General features: G+C 46.7%; 2 protein-coding genes across 3 annotated transcripts in view; one reads left to right on the forward strand and one right to left on the reverse strand.

Annotated features, from left to right (window-relative positions):
* GPR17 (G protein-coupled receptor 17) overlaps positions 1-23,757 on the reverse strand; it is a 397,229-nt gene that overhangs the window by 244,781 nt on the left and 128,691 nt on the right. The window lies entirely within an intron of this gene.
* The window catches only part of MAP3K2 (mitogen-activated protein kinase kinase kinase 2), a 99,223-nt gene continuing 87,390 nt past the window's right edge, over positions 11,925-23,757 (forward strand). Inside the window, exon 1 of one of the 2 annotated variants that reach the window (XM_049712168.1) lies at positions 11,925-12,626. The gene's annotated coding sequence lies outside the window, so the exon portion shown is untranslated. The remainder of the gene's footprint in view (positions 12,627-23,757) is intronic. The other variant, XM_004276860.3, reaches the window with a different exon arrangement.

Here is a 23,757-nt window from a genome sequence, read left to right on the forward strand (position 1 = left end):
ACACAGTCTGTGGGGGACCTGCAGGCCTGAGAGGTGGGAGTGGTTGAGGATTTGGGGTCTGGAGAGCGAGGTGTGATGAGAATGACAAGAGGGGCTGGAGATGCAGTAGCCCCAGGATGGAAGCCTTGTCTGCCTGCCGCACAATGGAGTTTAAACTTCATCCGTGGGCAAGGAGGCCACCGAGGTGCTCTGTGAAGGGGAATTGAAACAGGCTGGGACCTGGGACCTGGGACCCATTGCTGCAGTGCTTGCACCTGGACAAACATCTCCTCAGTGATGTTTGCAACAGGTACAAAGAAACTATGAGAAACTAAATACAGAGAAACTAAATACAAAGAAACTAAAAATAACTGTGTGCATGCGCAGCTGGGGCAAATTATGGACAATACGATACAAAAAGACCAAAATCCCAGCTGCCACTTCTGAAGAGCTGGGAGCAAAAGCAGGGTACTGCACATGCCCCCTGCATGCAGCACCACCAAGGGGGTGGGCAGAGCGCCTCAGCCGCCCCTCCGGCCAGACCCCTGGGCACACCCCTCCCCTCACCCCATATGAGGAACCAGTTCACTACCCACACCTCACACTCCCCCCTGGAGGGAGCAAGCAAGGGAACCTGTTGGTTGTTCTCGCTCCCTCCTGCTCTAGCAGGGGCCCCAGTAAAGCCTTGCCTGGCCTCTTATCAATTTCTATTTATTAAGGAGGCCAAGAACCCTGGTCGGTAACAGAGTGACATGGCCAGATCTGTATCCTTTACCCTGACTCAAGAGATGCCTGCAGCTCTAAGGAAACTGGTCAAAATCTGACACCGTGCAGCACTGGAAAGACACCCGGTAAGTTGACTCAAGAATAGAAAAGGGGGGCTTCCCTGGCGGCGCAGTGGTTGAGAGTCCGCCTGCCAAGGCAGGGGACGCGGGTTCGTGCCCCGGTCCGGGAAGATCCCACATGCTGCGGAGCGGCTGGGCCCGTGAGCCATGGCCGCTGAGCCTGCGCATCCGGAGCCTGTGCTCCGCAACGGGAGAGGCCACAACAGTGAGAGGCCCGCGTACCGCTAAAAAAAAAAAAAAAAAAAAAGAAAGAAAAGGGGGCACTTCCCTGGTGGCACAGTGGTTGGGAATCCACCTGCCAGTGCAGGGGACACGGGTTCGATCCCTGGTCCCGCAACAAGAGAAGCCACCACAATGAGAAGCCCGCTTTCCAGTTAGAGGAGGCAAGCCGAGGCATGAAGGCAGCTGCAGCCTCTCCCAGCCAAGTGCAGGGACCATCCGTGCTAGTCCGAGACCTGGCCCTGACATCAGAGGGAATTCTCCAGCCCTCCATCCTCTGAGGGTCTGCCCTGGAGAGTCGCTTCAGGCTGAGCTCAGGAACTCAGTCCCTGAACCCCTTGGAGGGGCCAGGTATCTGAGCACCTGAGGTGGGGTGTCACAGTGAAAAGGCAGGGTGCTGTACCACACAGATCCAATTGGAATCCTGCTTCTTCCACCTACAAATTAGGTGATTTTAGGAAAGTTAGTCAACTTTGCCCTGGACTACAGTTTCCTCATTGTCAGGTTGGGGGTGGGGGTAAGTGTGAATGAGGTAATGTATTTAAAGTCTGTTGTAAGCCCCCAGTTAGGAGTCACTCTAAATGTGATCTCATACTCTTCCTTTACAGATGAGGAAGCTGAGGTCAGAGAGGTTAAGGGACTTGCCCGAGGCTACACAGCTGGCAGAACCAGGAGCCCATTGGTGGTCTGACTAGGTAGCCCATGTACCTCCTAGGAGCTGGCGCTGCTCCAGACTCGGTTCCACAAGAAGAGCCCCGGCTGACTGCACCCAGCCTGAAACGACGTGTACCTGGCAACCTAGTCCCAGGGGCCACAGTGTGCAGGGATGAGTCACAGCAACCCACTCCAGCAAGGAGACCCCCTCGTCCCCAGCCTGCTCGCGGCCCAGACCTGGTTGCCAAGCAACAAGACACAACACGCATAAACACTCTGGGATCCCTCGCTGTAACTGTGAGGCTGTCTATGGCGCTGCTGTCTTTCCCCTGCCCCTCCCCTCCAGCCCCGGCCCCGCAGCCTTCCCTCCGGCTTTTTCTGGGGCAGAAGGTTTGACCCTCGGGCTAAGAGCTTCCAGACCGGAGTGAATGCGGACTTCCCGGGGTGGATGCGGGGCTCTGCCCGGGCGATGAATGGGACGAGTCTACGAGGGGCAGGGTGGAGGGAGGGGCGGCCCAAGGCATGGGCGGCGGCAGGCAGCGTGGACTTTCACCATTTCGGCTGCGTGAGGTCGTGCCCGGGCAGGGCTCCCTGAGGCCGAATCGGGGGACACAGGATGGTTCCACGATAAGAGTGCGTGCCCATTTCCCAGGGGCACGAGGGGCTTCTGCTCCTCTTGGTGCCTCGAGGGCGGTGACAGCGCCCTGCGTGGGTCTGCGGGACTCCGCGGCTCCTCTCCTCGAACCTGCGCACCCGCGCTTTCCTTACGCCACCTCGCATCACCTGGTTACTCAATTTAGCTGCGAACGTCTTGAGAGGGTGGCTTCCTGGGCGGCCTCTCGTCTGCACACTTGCCTGCTTGGCCGAAGACTGCGTGCGCAGTTAGCAGCTATTATTTTAGGACTCCTGTCCTACTCAGGCGCTGAACTTGGGGCTGCATATATATCATTCCATTAACCCTCACGGCGACATTGTAATGCAGGTATTTTAAAATCAGTTTTATTAGGCTTAACTGACATACAACAAGATTCAGCAATTTTATGTGTACAATTTGATGGGTTTTGACAAAAGTATACAAGCTTTTAATCACCGCCGCCACAATGTTCATGACATAGAACATTCCCATCACCGCTCTGTACACAATCCTCTCCTCTTGGCCCCTGGCAACCACTGACCACTAGAGCTTTACCTCTAGACTTTCATATAAATGGAATCCTGTACTCGGAAGTCTTCTGTCTGGTTTCTTTCACTTAGCATAACGCTTTTGAAATTCATTCATATGAGCACTGGTTTGTTCCTTTCTCTGCTAACCAGCTGATGAATAGTTGGATTGTTTCTGCTTTGGGACTCTCATGAGAAAAGCGGCTATGAACATAGATGTACAAGCCTTTGTGTGGACATATGATTTCATTTCTCTTGAGGAAATCCTAGGAGTGGAATTGCTGATTCATTTAATAGGTGTTATTATTATTATCTCCATTATATACATGGAAGAGTGAAGCTCAGAGAGGTTAAGCAGCTTGCCTGAGCTCCCACAGTTTGGCAGAAATTCAAAGTCAAGTCTGACCTGTATGCCAAGTGGCCATCCATAGAAAACAGGTATTTTTTGAGTTGAAAGTACCTCTTTGGTCAGTAATCACTGTAGTGACGTGCACATGGGCTGAATTCAGCTGCATTCAAGTTCATAGCCTGACACTGAGCATAAGCTGCTGAGCACACCATATGCACAGGGACAAAGGTCACTCCTGGAGGGCACTTCAGCAGGTGACTCCTGGAGGCTTAAACGGCAGGGCTGCAGGGTGTTTGTTTGGTAAAGGTGGTGTTTGCCGGGTTTCTCCCCTGTAAAGTGAATATTCCCCCTTTGTAATTAATAGTTTGAGAGACTTTGAAATAAGTATCCTGTACCTCATCAAGCTTTCACCCACCAGTTTGAATATCCAACGTGAATTTCCTAACTCCACCATTCCTTTTACATTTGTTGGTTGACATTCTTCTGCAGCTCCTTCACGTGTCAGTATGCCCCATGGTTTATTTTATGATATGGGATAGAATTCATTACTATCACTGTTTTAATGTTCACCATGTCCCACATCTGGCCAGAAGCAGTCCCTTTAAGCTGACTCCTGAGTCCTTTTAACACACCCTCATGGTTTTCTGAGCGCTTCCTTACTCTCTGGTGTACGATGGTCTGGGCTCTCACACTTCTGCACCAGCCCTGGTCCCCTTAGTGGAGAATGGCAAACAGAAACCAAGACTAGGGCATTAGATATACTCATCGTCACTGGGATGTCTGACTTCTAGGCCCCCTCAAGCTACGGGATCTTAAGGCAGCAGGGTTAGGTGAGAGGTATGGACCAGAGACTGGACTTGCAAGTGAGGGTGCAGCGAAGTCAGGCATCGGCCTGTAAGAGAATCTGTAGTCAGAGCCAGGTTCACTGGGTGTGGGAATCCAAGCCAATCACAGTGCAGTTTGTCTGCTCAGCAATCTCTCTACAGCTTCATAATTTTATAAACCCCCAGGGATAACATCTTTCAGCTCTTCCTGCTTTGGCGTGAATTACTTCCAGGGCAGAGGACCTGAGAGGCTGGTTCTCAAGGACGGTGGTAGAGGGTCAGGGAGAGCAGGGGCAGGCCCAGCTGGGGAAGGGTTGTCTCAGGGCCTCCAGGTGGTAGGCTGTGTCTCCCATGGTGACAGAAAACTGCCCAGATTTCTCCTGGCACAGACCCTGTGCTGTGCTTAAGGCTGACCGTCAACTGGCTCATGAGAGCCTGATTATCTGCATGACTCCAGGAATGAGAGGTGGTGACTCGTCTCGTGGGGACACAATCTCAGAGCTGGTCTCCCTGAAAATGACTGTGCCTGCCGGTCGTGCTGGAAGCCCTCCATTCTGAAGGGCTCGCTGGCTCTTAGTCTAGTGGGGAGGGGGCAGTGCTGGGCCTTCCGTGGGCAGCAGGTGCAGACAAGTGCTGTCCGTTTCCAGTGGCTTCCACATGCCTTACCCCGCGGTGTCCACCACAGTCCTGGGGCAGGATGCCTTCTTCTGTCTTCAGATGAGGATGCTAGGCAAACTGGGCTGAGAAGAGCGGGCACTGGTGTCTGCTAACTCCAGGGTTCTGTGTGGCTCAGCCTGGCCAGAGCTACCAGGCCTGGCCATGGCAGGGCGGCCACCGTGTGAGGACACAGGGAGCCCCACTCTCTGAGACTGGTCTGAGCAGTCTGGAGGGCCTGAAGGTTCAGTGGCACTGCTGTCTCTTGAGACACTGAACCCTGCCCCGCTCAGCTTCAGCTAGGCTGGCCTCTGATGAAGAACCAGTGGAAGAAAGGCCCCCAACCTTCGTGACTTGACTTGTAGAAGCCATCTGCCGAAGGAGCTACGTCACACTGGGCTGAGGGGTGTGATGAGCCCTAAGGATGAAGATGACTGACCCTCAACTCACCTCTGCTGGTGCCAGCCCCCTTGATGGTGCACCGCGGGGGCTTTGAGTCCTGCAGAGCAGCTCTGAGAGGGGGCTGGGAAGGCTTGGAGTGAAGGACCAATGGTTTCAGGAATGACGAGGCTGAACCTGGAGAGCAGAGCCCTGGTGCTGGGAGGAACCCCCGGGCGTTAGGCAATCAGGGAGGGACCTGGCAACGGGGAACCACGTGAGACATCAGGCACGAGGGAGGACCGGACAGGTGGACTCCAGTTCAGGGCTGCTTCATGAGGTGTCCCAGGGACGTGGTGACAGTAACCCCAACCTTTCTCTGCCACATTTTCCTCATAGGCAAATGAGAATAATAATTCTGCTGAGCTACTCAGGATGTTTGTGAAAACTAAGTGATAATACTTGGTGAATTAAAGAGAGTGGGGAAGAGGCAGAAGGAGAAGGAGAAAGAGGCACAGGAAGAGAATAAGAAGACGGCACAAACAGGAGCAAGGGAAGGGGCAGCCAGTCCTCATTGTGCTGACAGAAGTCAGAAGCGAGGGGCCCGCGGTGTGTGCGGCGGCAGTGGGGGGCACCAGGAGGCCCCAAGCAAACAGCCACCTGCTAAAAAACCTGGTTATTATTTTTCACAGTTTGATGTCTTAAAAGCACATCTTTTACTATAAAGTCTTAGAATGCACTAATGCGGATAAACCATACGATTTAAATACCTATGGGTCCTTTTCCAAAATAGGAAGTTCTCCCCCAACGGTAATCCATAATATTCCATTGGCACTATAAGCAAAATTAGCTCATGCTGGGACAAGGGCTAAGGGGATGCGAAAGGGACAGTCATTCCCTGTAGTATGAGGTTCACTTCTCAGACTTAGGTTAGCATTGGGATCTCCTGTGGTCGTTCTCTCTTTGCCTCAAATACTAAGGGCAAAAAGAAATCTCTCTCTCTCGGTTCCACAGCAGCCATGAAGCTGTCATTGGCTCCACATAGATCCATTTTATGAACATGTTTCATTAAAAAGATTAGAATAAAGGCAAAGGTTTAAGTATACATACCAGCGATTCAAATTTCTGTTTGCAAGTATAAGGAAAATAAAGTCAAGCTACTTAACGCTGTGTTAAGTGAAAACAGGCTATAAAATTACACGCACAACTACCTGAAAACTATCTTAAAATGTATCTAAAAATAAAAAACAACTCCTCAGCAAAGATCTGCGCGAAGAGGAAAGATTGGATGGAAATACAGCTACAGAAGGAATTAGAGGGTGTTTTCCACATTTTCTATTACTATGTATAGCAGAAAATATGTAACAAATATAATTTTAAAAAACGTATGTATGAGCAACAGATAAACAGAAGAACTGGAGATGATCAAGATCACAGAAAATTTAAGATAATCCTCTGTTATAAATCCTTCATATGGCCTTTTACCAAACTCAGAAAACTTCTCGGGCAGTTCCAAGCAGCAGAAATCCCAGAAATGACTTTTCTTTGGTTGTGGAAGCACTGTGCACTTCGATCAGGAGATTTACCTTACTAATGTTTTGCTTTTTGAAACAGCAAAGTGCGTTTCCACCGCAACTGCCCTGAGGATGATAAGAATAATAGACACGCCACCGATCATTTACACAGTACAAGATACGCTTAGGGGTCCTGCTCTGGCTCCCCGAGTCCTGACTCTCCACGCGCTTCTCAGGCAGACACTGTTGGCCGCTATGCAACAGCCATCCATCCCTCAGCTCCCCTGTAACCTAACCTGGCTTTCTGTCCAGATGTGGCCTGGCAGTGTGCCCAGCCCCAGTGTGGGCCTCATATGGGCTGAACCCATCATAGCAAAGCCGAGTCCTCTGCAGGCACAGGCACGTGGCCCAGCTCCTGCCAATGAGATGCTATTAGGAGTAGGTTCTGCTACTGGTGACAGGTATTTACTCCTCTCTCATGAGAAAGTACAGACTGGGAAGGGGGCTCTGCTTCCAGCTCCACCATTCCTGTGTGTGGCCCCTTGTCCTCACTCTCCAAGATGGCCAGGAGGTCATCCAGAATGGAGGAGAGGATGAAGACGGAGGGGCAAAAGCAGTGGTCTGCTGAGGAAGGGTCTCTCAAGGCAAGTACTTGGACTAGACACTTCCACTGATTTCCCTTTAGCCAGTACTTACTTAGTCACACAGCCACATTTAGCTGCAAGGGAGACTGGGAAATGAACTCTTTATTATGGGGGGGGGTGCCTATGTACTCAGCTAAAATCTGATGACTTGGGAAAGAAAGGGATGAATTTGGGGCCACCATTAGCTGACCTTGCTGCAAAAACAAAAGAGGCAGTCTTCTGGGGGGGAGGGGGGCTGATGTGAGATCATCCTTAATGAAAAGAGAGTCCCAAGCATACCCAGCCTCAGATCTTTGTTTCTAATGTCATCCCCCAATCAAAGAAACCAGGGCTCCTCGGAGAAATGGCTGAATCTATGACTGGGTCAGGAAATAGTCAAGATGAATCTGGTACATCTGTGAAGGCAAGAAAGTAAGGGAGTGCTCAAAAAAGTAAAACAAAAACAAAAACAAAACAAAACCCGCACAGTGATGGGGGTATGTCAAAGGGTCACAGGAGTCGATGGAAAGATCTCCTAATGCCCAAATCTGGAGCTACTCAAACAAAATAATGTGGTACTGGGTTATAAACCAGAGTAAAACATAAATACCCGTGAGTTCATAGTAATGTAAATAAATGACTGTATAAGTAAGTAACTGAGGTAGAAGGGACACATCTCCCATGCAGAAGAATTCTATGGAACTCATGTCGATACTCTGCACTCCAGGGAGTGGAGCATATCTCCCCACTCCTCAGGTGTGAGCACGGTGCCTCCTCTGCAGAGAGTACTGTATGGAAAGGGGGGCAAAAAGACTGTAGAAACCTGACGAACCAGACCTCAAACAGGCCATCAAGGTCAAGCTCAACAGTCATAAATCATGTGGGTAGGATGTATCCTTGACAGGCTGTGGTGAGAATGGCACGTTACCTCTAGTGCTCTGCATCCCCCAAACCCATAACCCTGGTCTAATCACCAGAAAAAACAGCAGACATACCACAGTGAAGGGATATTCTGCAAAACACCTGCCTAGTACTCTGCAGAACTGTCAAGGTCATCCAAAACAAGACAATTCATGGCCAAGAGCAGCCTCAGGAGGCATGATGACTAAGAGTAACGTGGTGTCCTGGATGGGATTCTGAAACAGAAAAGGGACATTAAGTAAAAAAACTAAGGAAATCTGAATAAAGTATGGACTTTAGTTAATGATAATGTATCAATATTGGTTCCCTAATTGTAACAAATGTACCATTTTAATGTAAATATGAATAACAGAGGAAACTGGGTGTGGGGTATATGGGAACTCTCTGTACTATCGTCTCTATTTTTCTGTAAATCTAAAACTATTCTAAAATTAAACGTTTATTAAAAAGAGAGGGGGGGCTTCCCTGGTGGCGCAGTGGTTGAGAGTCCGCCTGCTGATGCAGGGGACGCGGGTTCGTGCCCCAGTCTGGGAAGATCCCACGTGCCGCGGAGCGGCTGGGCCCGTGAGCCATGGCCGCTGAGCCTGCGCGTCCGGAGCCTGTGCTCCGCAACGGGAGAGGCCACGACAGTGAGAGGCCTGCGTACCGCAAAAAAAAAAAAAAGAGAGAGAGAGGGACTTCCCTGGAGGTCCAGTGGTTAGGACTTGGCGCTTCCACTGCCATGGCCCTGGGTTCAATCCCTGGTCAGGGAACTAAGATCCCGCAAGCTGCACAGCGTGGCCAAAACAAAGCAAAAACAAAAAATGAAGAGAGAGAGAGAGAAGAGAGAAAGACGCTTTCCCCTCTTTCGTGAGTGGGAGGTCATAATGTTTGAAGCTGAGGCAGCCATCTTCTGACTGCAGAGATAACAATTCACAGCCCTAACCAACTTTGGACCCATCTATTGGATTTCTGTTATGCGAGAACATAAACTTCACTGTTTAAGCTGTTTTTGGTCCCGGTGTTTTGTTCAATGCAGCTGAATGCATCTCAATCGACATTCTTCAAATCACTTTCACAGCCACTGCTGTGGTTTACACCGTCACCTCCTTACTTATTTAGCCCGCTCCAACACCCTTGCTTTTGCTCTCTTCCTTCTCTGCCTTACCCCCTGCCTGCATCTCTTCCAACACCCCAAGGCCAGCAACTCTTGCCATTCCCTAGACAGGGCATGTTCTTTTACACTTCCAAGCTTGTGCATACTTGATTCCCTCTGCTTGGGAATGCCCACTCCTCCATCCTTATTTCTCCCAGCAAATAAATACCCTGAACCAAGTTTTAGCTCACCGTGTGTGGTGCGCAGGATTCTCCTGTGTCCCTGAAAATTCCTGCCCATTGGTGGACATGGCCTGCATAACCCTGGCTACTGTGAATACAATGAGCTGTACTCCTATGGTTAAGTTATGTTGTAGGACAGTGGGTCTGGGTGGGTCTGGGTGGGCCTGATCTAATCATATGAACTCTTTAAAGGCAGACAGTTTCCTCTGGCTGGTAGCAAAAGTGGAAGTCAGATATTCAACATGTATAGGGGGATCTGGTGTGCAAGAAATCCTCTGCTGCTGGCTTTGAGGATGGAGGGGGTCACACGGCAAGGAATGCCAGTGGGCTCTAGGAGCCCACAGCAAGCTCTGGCTGACTGCCTGCAAGGAAATGGGGACCTCGACCCTACAACCACCAGGAACCAAATTCTGCCAACAACAATGAGGTTGGAAGCAGATCTTTCCCAGGTACTTCAGATGAGCACTCAGCCCAGCTGACATCTTGCTTTCAGCCTGTGTTGCTGACCAGAGAACCCAGCCAGGATGCTGTGCAAACTTCTGACCTACAGAACTGCGAGCTAATAAACACGTGTTGTTTGAAGCCACTAAGTCTCTGGTCCTTTGTTATGCAGCAACAGAAAACAAACACATCATGCCTCCTCTCGCAAGTTTCCCTTCACTCCTTGGGTACCCCTGTGCCATCTTCCTCTCCACTGCTGCGGCACTTCATAAACATCCTGCTATAGGGCATGTCACTCGGTATTATAATGATTCATTTACCAGTCTGCTCTCCTCAAAAGATTCTAAGTTCCTGGGAGAGGATGGGACTACCACTTTATCATCGTAATCCCAGGCACAGAGCAGGGAGGCAAAAGCGAAAAATATTTGTGTGATGAAGTTTCATCCAGGAAAAGAAGGCCTGAGATCACTAATTTGTAATCATATATACTAAAGTAACCCAGGATGCCAGAAATTTAACGTCTAAGCAAGAGTCTCACCAAAAAGAGACTGGAGAAAAAGAAAAAAGAGACTATTATTAATGTACACGTGGGGTGTTTCTAAGGAACCAGTGGTGGATGAAGTCCCTGGGTAGGAAAGGAAGGAGTGAGCAGAGGTGTGAAGAAAAATCCATCTCCATCTCTAGATTATTTAGTAAACAAGTATTTACTGAGCGCCTGCTATGTGGTCAGGCCAGGAATTGTTGAAAACAATATAGAAGTTTAAGATTTAAATCCTGTCCAAGCATACTGAGATTCTTTTTTTCTGTGGTCTACCAGGCTTAGATGTTAGAACCAAAAGCAATCTTAAAGACTGATTTTATGCGTATGTAAGCTTAAAATTCCTCCACTTCTTAAATTAGTGGGAGCAATCTGCTTTTCTATTTAGCTGTGTATTTTTGAAGTCCTTCAGGATTAGCCCTTCTTTGTGTTGGCTGCCTAATCCTCCGCAGAGCAGATGAACCACTGTCAGCTCAGTCTTATAGTCATTTAGGTTTCCAGGCTTTCACTGTTACAAAAACCTGCCAGTGAACATCTCTGGTCCTGCTCCTTTGACAACACCGCTAATGGGTCTGTAATAAAAACTCCACGAAGGGGATCAGATATTTTATTACATAACATCCTCCTCCTCAGTCCCTGCCCCACGGATGCCAGCTCCCCTGCCCTCTAGGGCCCTGAGTTGGGGCAGTTGCTTACCTCTGGGTGGGTACCCACCCCAACTCTCGGTCTGGAAAAGTCAGGAAGCGGGTGGGACCCACAACGTACCGAGAAACCAAGCAGATGCTGAGAGAGAGGAGGAATGGCACAGGAAGTTGTAAGGAGGTATTTGAGGAAAGAAGAGATGGGGAGGGACAGATACTTTCCGGATCAGAGTAGTGTGGGCTAAAAACAATCGGAATGTACGTTAGTCACATCACAGAGGCCTCCAACGCTAGCACGATGAATTTGTATTTTATCCCGCGGGGTGAGAAGGGGTGAAAATGGATTCGGTGAAAGAGATTGGGTTTTAGACCCTGCCACGAGTTCTGGAGGTGGGGAGTCAACTCATCTCTCTGGGCCGAGATTTCCACATCTGTTAAACTGAAAAGGTAATACTTGCTGGGCCGACCTCGAATACATACATGTAATAACTAAACACAAAACAACTATAAAACTTAGAAGGCTGATCTCCAGGGGGGTGGTTTACGGTCAGGTGACAAGCCGCCAAAATTTCTTAAGTCCTTTAGGAAAAAATTCTGAAACCAGATCCAAAAACGAAGAGGCAGATGGCTTTTCGCCTGCAAACGACTTGCCATGGACTCGAAGTGGGTCGCAGCCTCTTCTTGCTATGCTCCTCCCGCTCTGCCCGAAGCCACGCGGGAGACCCTTTTGGAGGTTTGCTTTGGAATCTCGGCGCCGAGGACTCCCGCAGATGCGAGGGGACCGAGATGCGTGCGCGCGTGTGTGTGCGCGCGGCTCACCCGCCGGGAACCGGTAGCTACGACCTAAGTACAAGGCGGCGCGGCAGCCGGGCCCGGGCCGGGAATCTCCGCACTGCGTAGCGGGCGTGGGCAGCGGGACGTGCGTGGACGCATCCGGCCACTGCGCAGGCGCGGACACGCTCCCCTCGGCCTGCGCGCGGCGCTCCGCGCGGGCGCGCGCCCACGGCGGGTTCCGCTCCCGACAGGCGAAGGGCTGCGCGCGCACGAGCGAGCCGGCCGTGACGTGTGCCGCGCTACGCCCGACGTCACGGGTCCGTGTGTAGTGGCGGCCGGGCTGCCCTCAGCAGCGGCTCCTGACGAGGGCGGTGCGGCCGCTGGGTGCGGCGTTCGGGGGTCCTGCGGCCCGCGGCGGCAGCGGCAGCGACGACGACCGTGAGGCCTGGCGCTCCCAGCCGCGGAGTCGCCGCTCCCGCCCCTTCTCCGGCCTCGGCGGCGCCCGGCCGCGGCTTCCTCCTTTCCTACCCAGCTTCCCGCGGGCCTTCTGGCCGCGGCGGCGAGAAGCACCGAGGGGCTCCGAGAGGCTCCGGCCGGCCGCCACGGTCCACGCGCCCGGCCCGGGCTCCATGTGAAGGAAGGACGGGCCTGGTCCCCCGACCCGCGCCCGACTCCTCGTGCGCCCCTCCGGCTCCCGGGGGCCCGCAGCCTCCCCCGACCGGGGGGCGCGGTGACAGGCCGCGCGGGGGCGGAGGGGTGGGCCTGCGGCTCCCTATGTCCCGGCGGAGCGGCCGGTACGTGTGCTCGGGCGCGCGCATGTGTGTGGGGGTGGGGTGGGGGCGGGGGCGGGGGCGGGGGTGCGGGCCGGACGTGGGGAGGGGGCCGCCGCCGGCCTGAGCGCTGCTCCTGGGGCGGAGGTTTCGCTAGGTGGTTGCCTTGCTCCGGGTGGGCGGACTTCTGGCCCCTTGCATCCTGTCCTGAAGTCCAGGTCTGAGCGAACTAGCCTGCTGGGCGGTGGAGCTGTCAGACGCGTACTCTGCAGGGCTTTGGGAAGGAAGATTGTCCCTGGTCCTTGGCAGAAGCAGAAATGTTATATGCAGTGAGCGCGAAAGTGCTTGTCTTTGCACTGTTACCGCGTGGTTCGCTAGTGGTTAGGATCGAGGCCCCTTTCTGTTTACGGACCGTTTAGCTAGCACTTACACTTAATGCGCGCCCCGTATTTGTCGTGCGTTGTCTCACTTCACCTTCGAAGCCCAGTGAGGTGGGTACGTGTCTCCGCATTCTACAGTTGAAAAAATCGAGGCTCAGATTCAGGAACTTGCCCAAGGTCGTGCAGCTTGGTAATCTGGGAAAGTCTTGATTCGAATATGATGTCTTTTTTGTAGAACCGTATTTCTGGGTCTTGCGAAAATAAATTTGTGAGGAAAATGAGAATAGCTGGAAAGTTTCTTCTTGGGAGTGAATTCTAAATACATAGGTAGAGTTCATTTGCCCGTAATGTAGGCTGTTCGATGTGTTTTGCTGCAGTCTAGACAGATGATTTTCTTGGCTCTTCTTTTAAAAAAATTACTTTTAAAAGGTGACTCTATGCACCTTTACCTTTTTTTTGCAGTGGGACTGAATGAGCAGGAATTCTTTTCTCTCTTAACAAAAAGAAGAAATAGATTTGGTAAAACTCCATGTTTCTTGAAAAGTTACAATTTTACTTGTGTAATTCTTGATGCCTACAGGGAACTCGCAGTTGGGTTATTTCCTTGAGATTTCCTTATTGCAAAATTTGTTGCTGGATTATGTGGCAATGGCAACACGCTTAGTAATTTGTGCGTTAATTTGTGCAATATTTCTGAGTAGAGTGTCAAAATTTAATGTGTAGAATATTGTAAAAAGTTATCTTTTATTGGTATGATTTTTTTCTTTCCTTTGTGTGTAGCAACTAATGAGTGTTTATAAACTAATTGAAATTCTCATTTTAACATTGGCCTGTACTGTTTCTTTGGTTATGGTTAGGGCAAAACGAAAGTTCCTTTACATTTCTCTTTACAGAAGAAAGTGTTGATAAATCCCTTTGAGTAGTTCAAGCTTCATGCATAGTTGTAAATGTTTAAGAAATCTGTTGATGCCCAAAATTGTAGTACTTTATAATTTCCTTTAGTGTATTATCAGGTTTAAGAAAATTTGTAGTTGAATGTCTTTGTAATGTCTGTAAGAGAAAAGGTCGAATTATATAGTTAAGAAGTGGATGGTTCACAGATTGATTTGTTGTTTGGTTAAAATATAAATGTATGGTGAGTCTTGTTGAATATATCGTTGTAGAATGCTTATCCAGTCATGCTCTCCATGTGTCTCTCTTTTTTTTTTTTGCGGTACGCGGGCCTCTCACTGTTGTGGCCTCTCCCGTTGCGGAGCACAGGCTCCGGACGCACAGGCTCAGAGGCCATGGCTCACGGGCTGAGCTGCTCCGCGGCATGTGGGAGCCTCCCGGACCAGGGCACGAACCCATGTCCCCTGCATCGGCAGGCGGCCTCTCAACCACTGCGCCACCAGGGAAGCCCCATGTGTCTCTCTTGAAAGAAATAACTATTAAAGATTTATCTTAAATAATTGGATTACATTATAGATTCAATCTTTTAAGCAGTGTTTTAGTTGGAACTTTCATTCCTAGTTTACCTTATTGCTACCAAAGGGGTAAACTATATTTAATAGATGCTATATTAAAATGAAATCATGTTTGGTTCTATGCAGTGCCCACAGCTTTGGTTTCAGGTTGATTTGTTTTTTTCCCTGTAGAATCGGAGCTCTTTAGGCTCCCTCCCACCACCACCCCCAAACCCAGCCCCAACTTTTTATTATAAAACAATTTCAAGTAAACAGGAAGTTGGTAATATTGAACATCCGTATGATAACTCTCTAGTTTCATTTGTTGACGTCTTGCCGTATTTGTTTTGTGTATAAATATGCGTATATTATTTTTGGTCATACCATTTGAAAACTAAGCTGTAGACATTATGACACTTTACCCCTTGCATCTCCAAAGATAAGGACATTTTCTTACATAGCCAAAATACCATTATTGTTAACTTCCTTAGTTAATACTTTTTATTGATAGTTAATAGTTTCTTATTGATCATTTTTTAATGTAATCTAGTATCCATCCATGTTTAAATCTCCCCATTTGTGCTGCACGGTCTTTTACGGCTTTTTATACTCAATCCCACCAAACCAGGATCCCATCAAGTTTTATTCACTGCATTTGGTTAAGTCTCTTTGATCTCTTTGAATCTAGAACAGCCTCACCTCCCCCTTTTATTTATTTTTATTTTTTATTTATCTGTCTATCTGTCTTTTGGCTGTGCCACATGGTATGTGGGATCTTAGTTCCCTGGCCAGGGATCGAACCTGTGCCCCCTGCAGTGGAAGTGCGGAGTCTTAACCACTGGAATGCCAGGGAAGTCCCATTACCTCTCTCTTTTAAAATGGTGGTTTCTTTTGTTTGTTTTGTTTTGTTTCAGAGATCAAGCCAGTTACCTTATAAAATGAGTCACATTCTGGATTTGTCTGATTTTTTCCCCTCATGTCATTTAGCATGTTCCTCTATTCCCCCTACACTAACTGTAAGCTAGGTTTAAAGGATTGATTAGTTTCAAATTAAATATTTTGGGCAAGAATAACTACTGGATGTTGCTGTGTACTTTATAGTGCTTCCCATCAGGGGATGTATATTATCAAGTCCTGTTATTTGTGATGCTGAGTTTGATCACTTGGTTATGGGGGTTAAGGTGAGGTTTATTTTCCCCATTGCAGTTGGCAAGTAGTCTGGCATGATAAATTAGCACTCTAGTGCTGGCCTGTTCTCCAGTAATCTTTTACCTAATAGTTTTATCTATTGCTGATCCTTGTCAAGGTAACTTTTGAATTTCAGTGTTAACAATCTTTTGTTGGTCTATAGATAGTAACAACATCACAGGAATTGTAAAAATCTATGCAGCTATATTAATCAGGTTCTGATTTCTAGGATTTTAAAGATTTTTAATCATGAATTCAAGGTATCTCCTTTTATGAATAAAAGGAAACCTGGTCCGAGAAAAATGGGAAAAATTCAATGCCTGTCTTTTCCTGTACTCTTTCATCTGTCTCAAGGAGTGTGAGTGTGTGTGTGTTTTGTTTTTGGCTGTGCCACGTAGCTTGTGTGGCTTGTGAGGTCTTAGTTCCTCGACAAGGGATTGAACCCAGGCCCTTGGCAGTAAAAGTGTGGAATCCTAACCACTGGACCACCAGGGAATTCCCTCAAGGAGTGTATTTCTTTTCAGTTTTTCTTAGCCAATATTTGTTGCACAGGAATAGCCAGAAATACAATAAAGGGAGAATGGCTTTACTAAAAAACGTTTTGACAAAACTGTCTATTTTCTGGTGTAATACAAAGGAGCACTGGATTGAGAATCAGAAGATCTAAACTCTAGGCCTAATTCTACCATTCTGTGAAGTGCAAGGATTATAAGTTTTTAAGTTTCACCCTGTATTCTTATGTCATAATGATTGTTAGTAAACATTTGTGAATTTCTGTTAATGAGACATGTTGGTTACATTTAGAGGCAAACCTCACTTTAATTAAGCCACATAGAAATAAATCAACCATGTGTAATATAAAATTGAACTTATTTCCCAACGAATTAACTGACATTTAGTAGGTGATTGTTTTAATGAAGGGTTCATAATATAACTTACTTAAGTAACACATTTTCTCATTAAAAGTATGATTTAATTCATGAAGCAAGTTTACATGAAGGTTTTCCATACATCTCTTTTATAAACAGGATGAACTGTACATATGGAAATTAAAAAACTTTTCCCTTATTCTCTAAGCGTTGTGAGAGGTCTACCTCTTTATACACACACATTTATAAGAAACATGTCTGTATAATTTCATCTTTTTTTTTTTTTTTTTTTTTTTTTTTTTTGCGGTACGCGGGCCTCTCACTGTTGTGGCCTCTCCCGTTGCGGAGCAACAGGCTCCGGATGCGCAGACTCAGCGGCCGTGGCTCACGGGCCCAGCCGCTCCGCGGCATGTGGGATCCTCCCGGATCGGGGCACGAACCCGTGTCCCCTGCATCGGCAGGCAGACTCTCAACCACTGTGCCACCAGGGAAGCCCTAATTTCATCTTTTATCTAGGATATCCCTGGGATTTATTAGGAACATTGGCTGACTTTCTCATTCTGGTTAATCACATATTTGCTTTGTAACATCTCTTGTGTTGTTGCCTTTATTGTTACTTTTGTTGCTTACTTTTTTTGTTATGCATACTTTGTCAGGAGGATAGGGGTAGAATCTTCTTTGGAGTTCCTCTGGTAACTAGCTCATCACCTTTCTTTTAAGTGTTCAAGAGTGTTACACTTGAGATTCATAGTACCATAAATTTAAAAAGCACTGTGGTGTTTATAAACTTCAGAAGTTTTTTCTAGAGTTTTTCCCCCAGTTGTGCAGTTAGTCATTTAGTGTGGACTTTAATTATTAATGATGACCAATTAAAATAATAGTTTAAGATATGATTTTATCAGTATTCTTTTGATAATTCCCAGATTGAGTCCCCTCAGCACTACTACCTCAGGCAGAATGCTCCCTGAGCACTCTGCACCTGCCTCGACCACCCACTGACCGCATTGCACTGTGCACATTGCACTGTGCACATCTCTGTGCCTTCTACTGGGAAGTTGGCTCTTCAAGGACAGAGGCAGTGTTTTGTTGATTTTGGTGCCCCAACACCGAGCACAATGCCTGTTGCCAAATGTTTATTAAATGAATAGGGAGTTGACAGAAGAGACCTTCTTTCGCACTGTTATAGGAGTCTTAAAAGGTCGTGCCTGCCTGAGTTGAACAGGGTGGGGAAGTTCAATAAAATACTTCCATATGCCCAGGAGAAAATTAAGTATTTGTGAACAGCTCTAACACAGAGGCAAGGCTGTGGAAAAGTGTTGTTTTTTAAAAAAAATATTTATTTATTTATTTGGTTGCACCAGGTCTTAGTTGTGGCAGGCGGGATCCTTAGTTGCGGCACGTGGGCTCCTTAGTTGTGGTATGTGAACTCTTAGTTGTGGCATGCATGTGGGATCTAGTTCCTTGACCAGGGATTGAACCCAGGCCCCCTGCATTGGGAGCACAGGGTCTTGCGCCACCGGGGAAGTCCCTCGAAAAGTTTTTGGAAATTATTAGCAGGAGCTAGTGGGAGAATATGAGATAATATTTATTATTTTTGTAAGTCTTTGAGAACAGATCTGCAGTCTAAGGTGAAGCCAGTTTTTAATTGTTTCTGTGCTATTGTTAAATAATAGTTAAATACTTCCAACTCATATTGTATTTTAGATTTGTGACTTGAAGGTGCTTCATTATCATTATTTGATAAGTTTGTGATTACTCTTAAGTTTGACTGACTTGGCTACATTTTAATTGTATTTGTGGAGTTTTAAATTAACCCAAAATATTTTGTTCTTTTGTTTTAATATGAAAGAAATGAGACCAATGTCCTCTGCCTAAATTTAAGGAGAATTAATATGATTTATATGATGACTTTAATGTATTTTTAAATCAGTTTAGGCATTTTAAAGTAGCCTGTTGACTGCTTTGTAAAATTAGTAATATTTTATTGTACAGTATGAGATAATGTCAAACTATATTTACAAACTTTCTGATTTGCTTAGACATTAAAAGGAAATGAAAGAAGTAGAAGGTAGCTCAGCCTAGTGTTGATGAAGATTTACTTTGAGAGATGGTGCAACATTAACCATCCGACCTGTGAGCAGTACCTGGCTGCATTCTATTGACTTCACCCCCAAACCACCATGTACCTGCATATATAAATCTTGCCCCATGATATAAGAAAGGGTAGATGAGTTATGTGTTCTTAGATCATGTAATATATACTAATCAGCATCTCAAAGTTATGTCCCATAGTCATGGACTGTTGCATACTGCCTTAGGGTTAGAAGGTTTACTCAGGGATGTATCTTGCCTAGTGTTCCTGAAGTGAGTACCACAAACTACAAACTGTATTTCATGCTGTTTGTTGAACACTGATGGTACGTAGGAAGCCTGAGGTCAGTCTTAAATCTGCCATTAATTAGAAATAGACTGTGATAAAGTGACTTCAACATTTCTTTTTTTTAAAAAAACTTTTATTTTTAATTTTTGTTTAATTTTGGTTGCATTGGGTCTTCGTTGCTGCGTGCGGGCTTTCTCTAGTCTGGCGAGCAGGGGCTACTCTTCATTGCGGTGCGCAGGCTTCTCATTGCGGTGGCTTCTCGTTGCGGAGCACGGGCTCTAGGCACGTTGACTTCAGTAGTTGTGGTGCACAGGCTCAGTAGTTGTGGCTCACAGGCTCTAGAGCGCAGGCTCAGTAGTTGCGGCACATGGGCATAGTTGCTCCGAGGCATGTGGGATCTTCCGGTCAGGGCTCAAACCCCTGTCCCCTGCATTGGCAGGTGGATTCTTAACCACTGCGCCACCAGGGAAGCCCACTTCAACATTTCTGAATTTGAAAAAGTTACCCTAGTTGATTTCTTAAGGACCTGTCTAGTCTCTGATTCTGTGAGATCCACAACATAATAGAAAATAGTAAAGAGTCAAAAGAGATTTAAGTTTTCTTGGTTAGGAGGTTGTTAAGATGACAACAGTCCAGGGAATGTTAGTTATAGGGCAGCATTTGGAAGATAAATAGCTCTCTTTAAATGTGATTAATTTGTCAGAATGAGATTTTTCCCTTAAAGGTAGTTTATTGCCAAGTACCTTGTGTTGAACTATGATAACCTATAGTAGGCTCTCAGTAAATTCTTGTTGAAAGAGTGACTGAATAACTTCAGGACTGATGCAGTAGACATCAGAATCACTCATAGATCAGTTCAGTGATAAAATCCAGGATAGTAAGCATTGAACCCTAGAAAATAACAGAGAAGAACTACATTATTCTCATGAATGGGGAGCCAAGACTAGTGAAATACATTTTTTGGAAATACTTTAGCCAAAAGAGAGGGAAGATCTTTCTGGAAAAGGAGAAAAAAAGTATTGGAAAACTTGTACATGCAGTCTTTCATGCCCACTAGAAATTTTAAAATAATTTATGGATGTACTTGGATAAGCCCAAAACGATTACATAAAAGAATGAAGCTTTCTTCTTCCCAATGGAAAAAAACATTTGGGACAAATTATACATCAGCAAATTTTTTTTTCCTCAGAATCTTTCTGTATCCTTATTCTTTTTTTCTCCATCTTCACATCTCTAACCAAAGCACAAAAGTACCTTAAGAGTGCTTAGCTTATTTTGTCCTTAGTTAATAAATTGGTATTGGCTTTTGTTAATCTGATACCCACTCTAGTGTTTTCTCTCATGTAAATCTTGCTCTCTTGCAAATGGGAGGATCAAGTAAGGGAGATACGGCTTCTTTTGAATGATGGACACTTCAGCCTGTTTTCCAAGATGGGCAGCTCAGAACCTATAAAAGAAGGCTTGATTGGAGATTATGAAAGGACTGAGTGGCCTAGATTTGGTTATGCAGGAAGATCTCAAAAGGGAAAGTTGCAGAGATCTTGGTCAGTAGATGGGGGGAGGCTTGAGTAGTTGCATGAGTTAGGATTCAGTCACAGAAGAAGAACTGCTATGGTATTATGGAATTAAGGGATTTATGAAAGGAGGAAGACCTTACGGAGTTGTGGGAGAAACTTGGAAACCACAGTCTGTAAGGGGAAATCGGCAGATCAGAGAAGTCACTAATCAGCCTTCCTGAAGCGGTGGTGCAGTGGGCAAGTCAGAGTTTGCAGGTGAATCTGAGAGGCTAGGTATGCCCAGATGCTGGAGTGGGACTGCACAGTAGAGCTGGTGGAAAGTATGGAAAGCTGTTGCCTCTGCATAGCTACCTCTTCTGTGGTCTTTTGTCAGGCTTCTGGTGGTGGGGCTGAGGTTGCTGTTTGGTCAGCAGGGTTGGCAATCAGGAAGAAGAGCCGCATGCAGTACAGGGGAGAGCAGAGACACGGTGCAATCTTCTGGCAACTGTGCATCTAACCATAATCTTCAGAGAGTAATTTCCATCTTTGGCCAGCTCTAACCTGGAACCATGTGGGAAGAGGATTCTGGGAAATGTAGTTTGAACTTAAAAGTTGACATGGTACAAACTGTCACTGCAGGTGAGAGTGGCGGGTGGGAAACCACAGTAGGGGACGTGGTAGTTGCGGGAGTCCACAGTGATATTTTATAGATCTAGGTTCATGCTCCTGTGAGAGAGCAAGTTCTTTAAAATCTCCAGGCCTTTTTCTTCCTCTGTGAAATGGGGAGATAATACCTACTTTACAGGATTATTGTGAGGATTAAATGAAATGTTTGTAAAGCATTTAGCAGTGTCAGCACAATGTAAAATATTGTAAATAGTAGCTTTTGTTATTAGTAGTAGTTGTGGTAGTAATGAGAAGGGATTGAGAAATAGGAAGGGTGTATTTCAAAAGGGAGGGGAGAAGTAGAGCAGATGAGTGGAGATAAGAATGAAGTAGAGGGGCATCCCTGGTGGCGCAGTGGTTGGGAGTCCTCCTGCCGATGCAGGGGATGCGGGTTCGTGCCCTGGTCCAGGAGGATCCCACATGCCGCGGAGCGGCTGGGCCCGTGAGCCATGGCCACTGAGCCTGCGCGTCCGGAGCCTGTGCTCCGCAGCAGGAGGGGCCACAACAGTGAGAGGCCCGCGTACCGCAAAAAAAAAAAAAAAAAAAAAAGGAATGAAGTAGAATACATGGTTCCTGTACTTGAGAATGTTATAGTCAAGCTGCAGAGAACACATGTAAACATAAAGCATGGTTGGGAAGCTGTTAAGTAAGGTGATATCCTTTAAGAAAAATGACTGCTGTGATAAGTGGAGAGACAGCAAGTGCTGTCATTCCAGGGCAGTTTAGGTTAAGCGGTAATGTATGTGAAATTCCTAGTACACTGGCAGTCCACAGAGGTTAATTATTTTCCACTTCTTATTTATAGAAGGAAAGATGCCCAGATGAGGGGAGTAGGGGAGGCTTAAGCTGGGTCCTTGTTTAGACAAGTAGAAAAAGGGAGGAAGCATTTCAGACAGCAGAAATAGGAGGAGACATGGACAAGGTATGTAGCACTTCATTAACACAGTTTGGGACCTGTTGACTCCACTCTTTGCTTTTGGTAATCTGTTTGTAGTTTCTAAAGATTGTCCGTGTTTGCTCCTGCTTGGGCCAATTGCCTACCTCTGGACCATCAGTTATGGTGTGGGACCACACTGAGCTAATTTGGTGACACTTAGTAATCAGGTGGGTGGTTGGAGGTGGTGGTGGTAGAAGGGACAAGCTTCCAGAAGAAGGCCACTATGGATGAGTCCCTCCTTTCGTTGTAGTCATTTGGTATAATAATTCTACCTTGTTATTTTTCAGTTCCTCGAATTAAGCATTTTATTCTTTTAATACAATTAATATTTGTGTAAGTTAACCACATTTACCAATTATTTCCAGCTTTTGTTCTCCTGGAATCACTTTCCTTCTTCATGAAGTATATCCTTTAGGAGTTCCTCAACTAAGAAGGGTCTGTTGGTGATAAATTATGATTTCTGTTTGTTGGAAATTTTTAGCTCTTATTCTTGAATGACATTTTAGTTGTGAGTGAAAGTCTAGATTGGCAGTTATTTTTCCCTCAGCATTTTGAAGATATTATTCCAGTCTGTTTTCTCTTGTATAATCAGACCTAAAGGGCTGTATGGATATTTTATTAATGATAATTGTTTCATTGTGTTGTTGGAGTATATAAGTGATTTTTTAATGGAAGTATTCACATTGTGTTTTTTTCTTTCTATTTTAATTTTTAAATTCACTGAATGTGTATTGAAAAATCTTAGGAATCAGTAAAATGAGCTTTTAATAAGTTTGTTATCTAGTTTTAGTTGTTCATGTGCACAGTTATTACTAAAATGTTTGACTGCCTTCTCTGTGTTAGCACTGAAGATAAATAAATTGATCATTGTTCCTGTAGTCATAGACTCCATTCTGGTTGGGGAGAGACAGACATATTAGGGTGACCTCATAATTAGTTATCCAAACTGGGCTACTTTTGAGAGTGAAAGCATGCTATTTTAATAATGGTTTTGGAGCAACAAAAATAAACTGGGGAAGACCTGCAAGATGCCAGAGGAGTAAGAAGTGGAGATCACGTTCCTCCCCACAAATACATCAGAAATACATCTACATGTGGAACAGTTCCTGCGGAACACCTACTGAATGCTGGCAGAAGACCTCAGACTTCCCAAAAGGCAAGAAACACCCTACATACTTGGGTAGGGCAAAAGAAAAAAGAAAAAACAGAGACTAAAGAATAGGGATGGGACCTGCACCTCTGGGAGGGAGCTATGAAGGAGGAAAAGTTTTGACACACTAGGAAGCCCCTTCGCTGGTGGAGATGGGTGGTGACGGGGGGAAGCTTCGGAGCCACGGAAGAGAGCACAGCAACAGAGGTGCAGAGGGCAAAGCAGAGAGATTCCCGCATAGAGGATCGATACCAACCAGCACTCATCAGCCCGAGAGGCTTGTCTGCTTACGCGCTGGGGCGGGTGAGAGCTGGGAGCTGAGGCTTTACCTTCTGAGTTCAGATTCCAGGGAGAGGACTGGGGTTGGCTGCATGAACACAGCCTGAAGGGGGCTAGTGCACCACAGCTAGCTGGGAGGGAGTCCGGGAAAAAGTTTGGACCTGCCTAAGAGGCAAGAAGAGGCCATTGCTTTGGGGTGCATGAGGAGAGGGGATTCAGAGCACCGCCTAAACGAGCTCCAGAGACGGTCGCAAGCTGTGGCTATCAGCACGGACCCCAGAGGCGGGCATGAAACACTAAGGCTGCTGCTGCAGCCACTAAGAAGCCTGTGTGCGAGCACAGGTCACTATCCACACCTCCCCTCC

The sequence above is a fragment of the Orcinus orca genome, chromosome 7 (assembly GCF_937001465.1).
Source record: "Orcinus orca chromosome 7, mOrcOrc1.1, whole genome shotgun sequence".
Lineage (NCBI taxonomy): Eukaryota > Metazoa > Chordata > Mammalia > Artiodactyla > Delphinidae > Orcinus > Orcinus orca.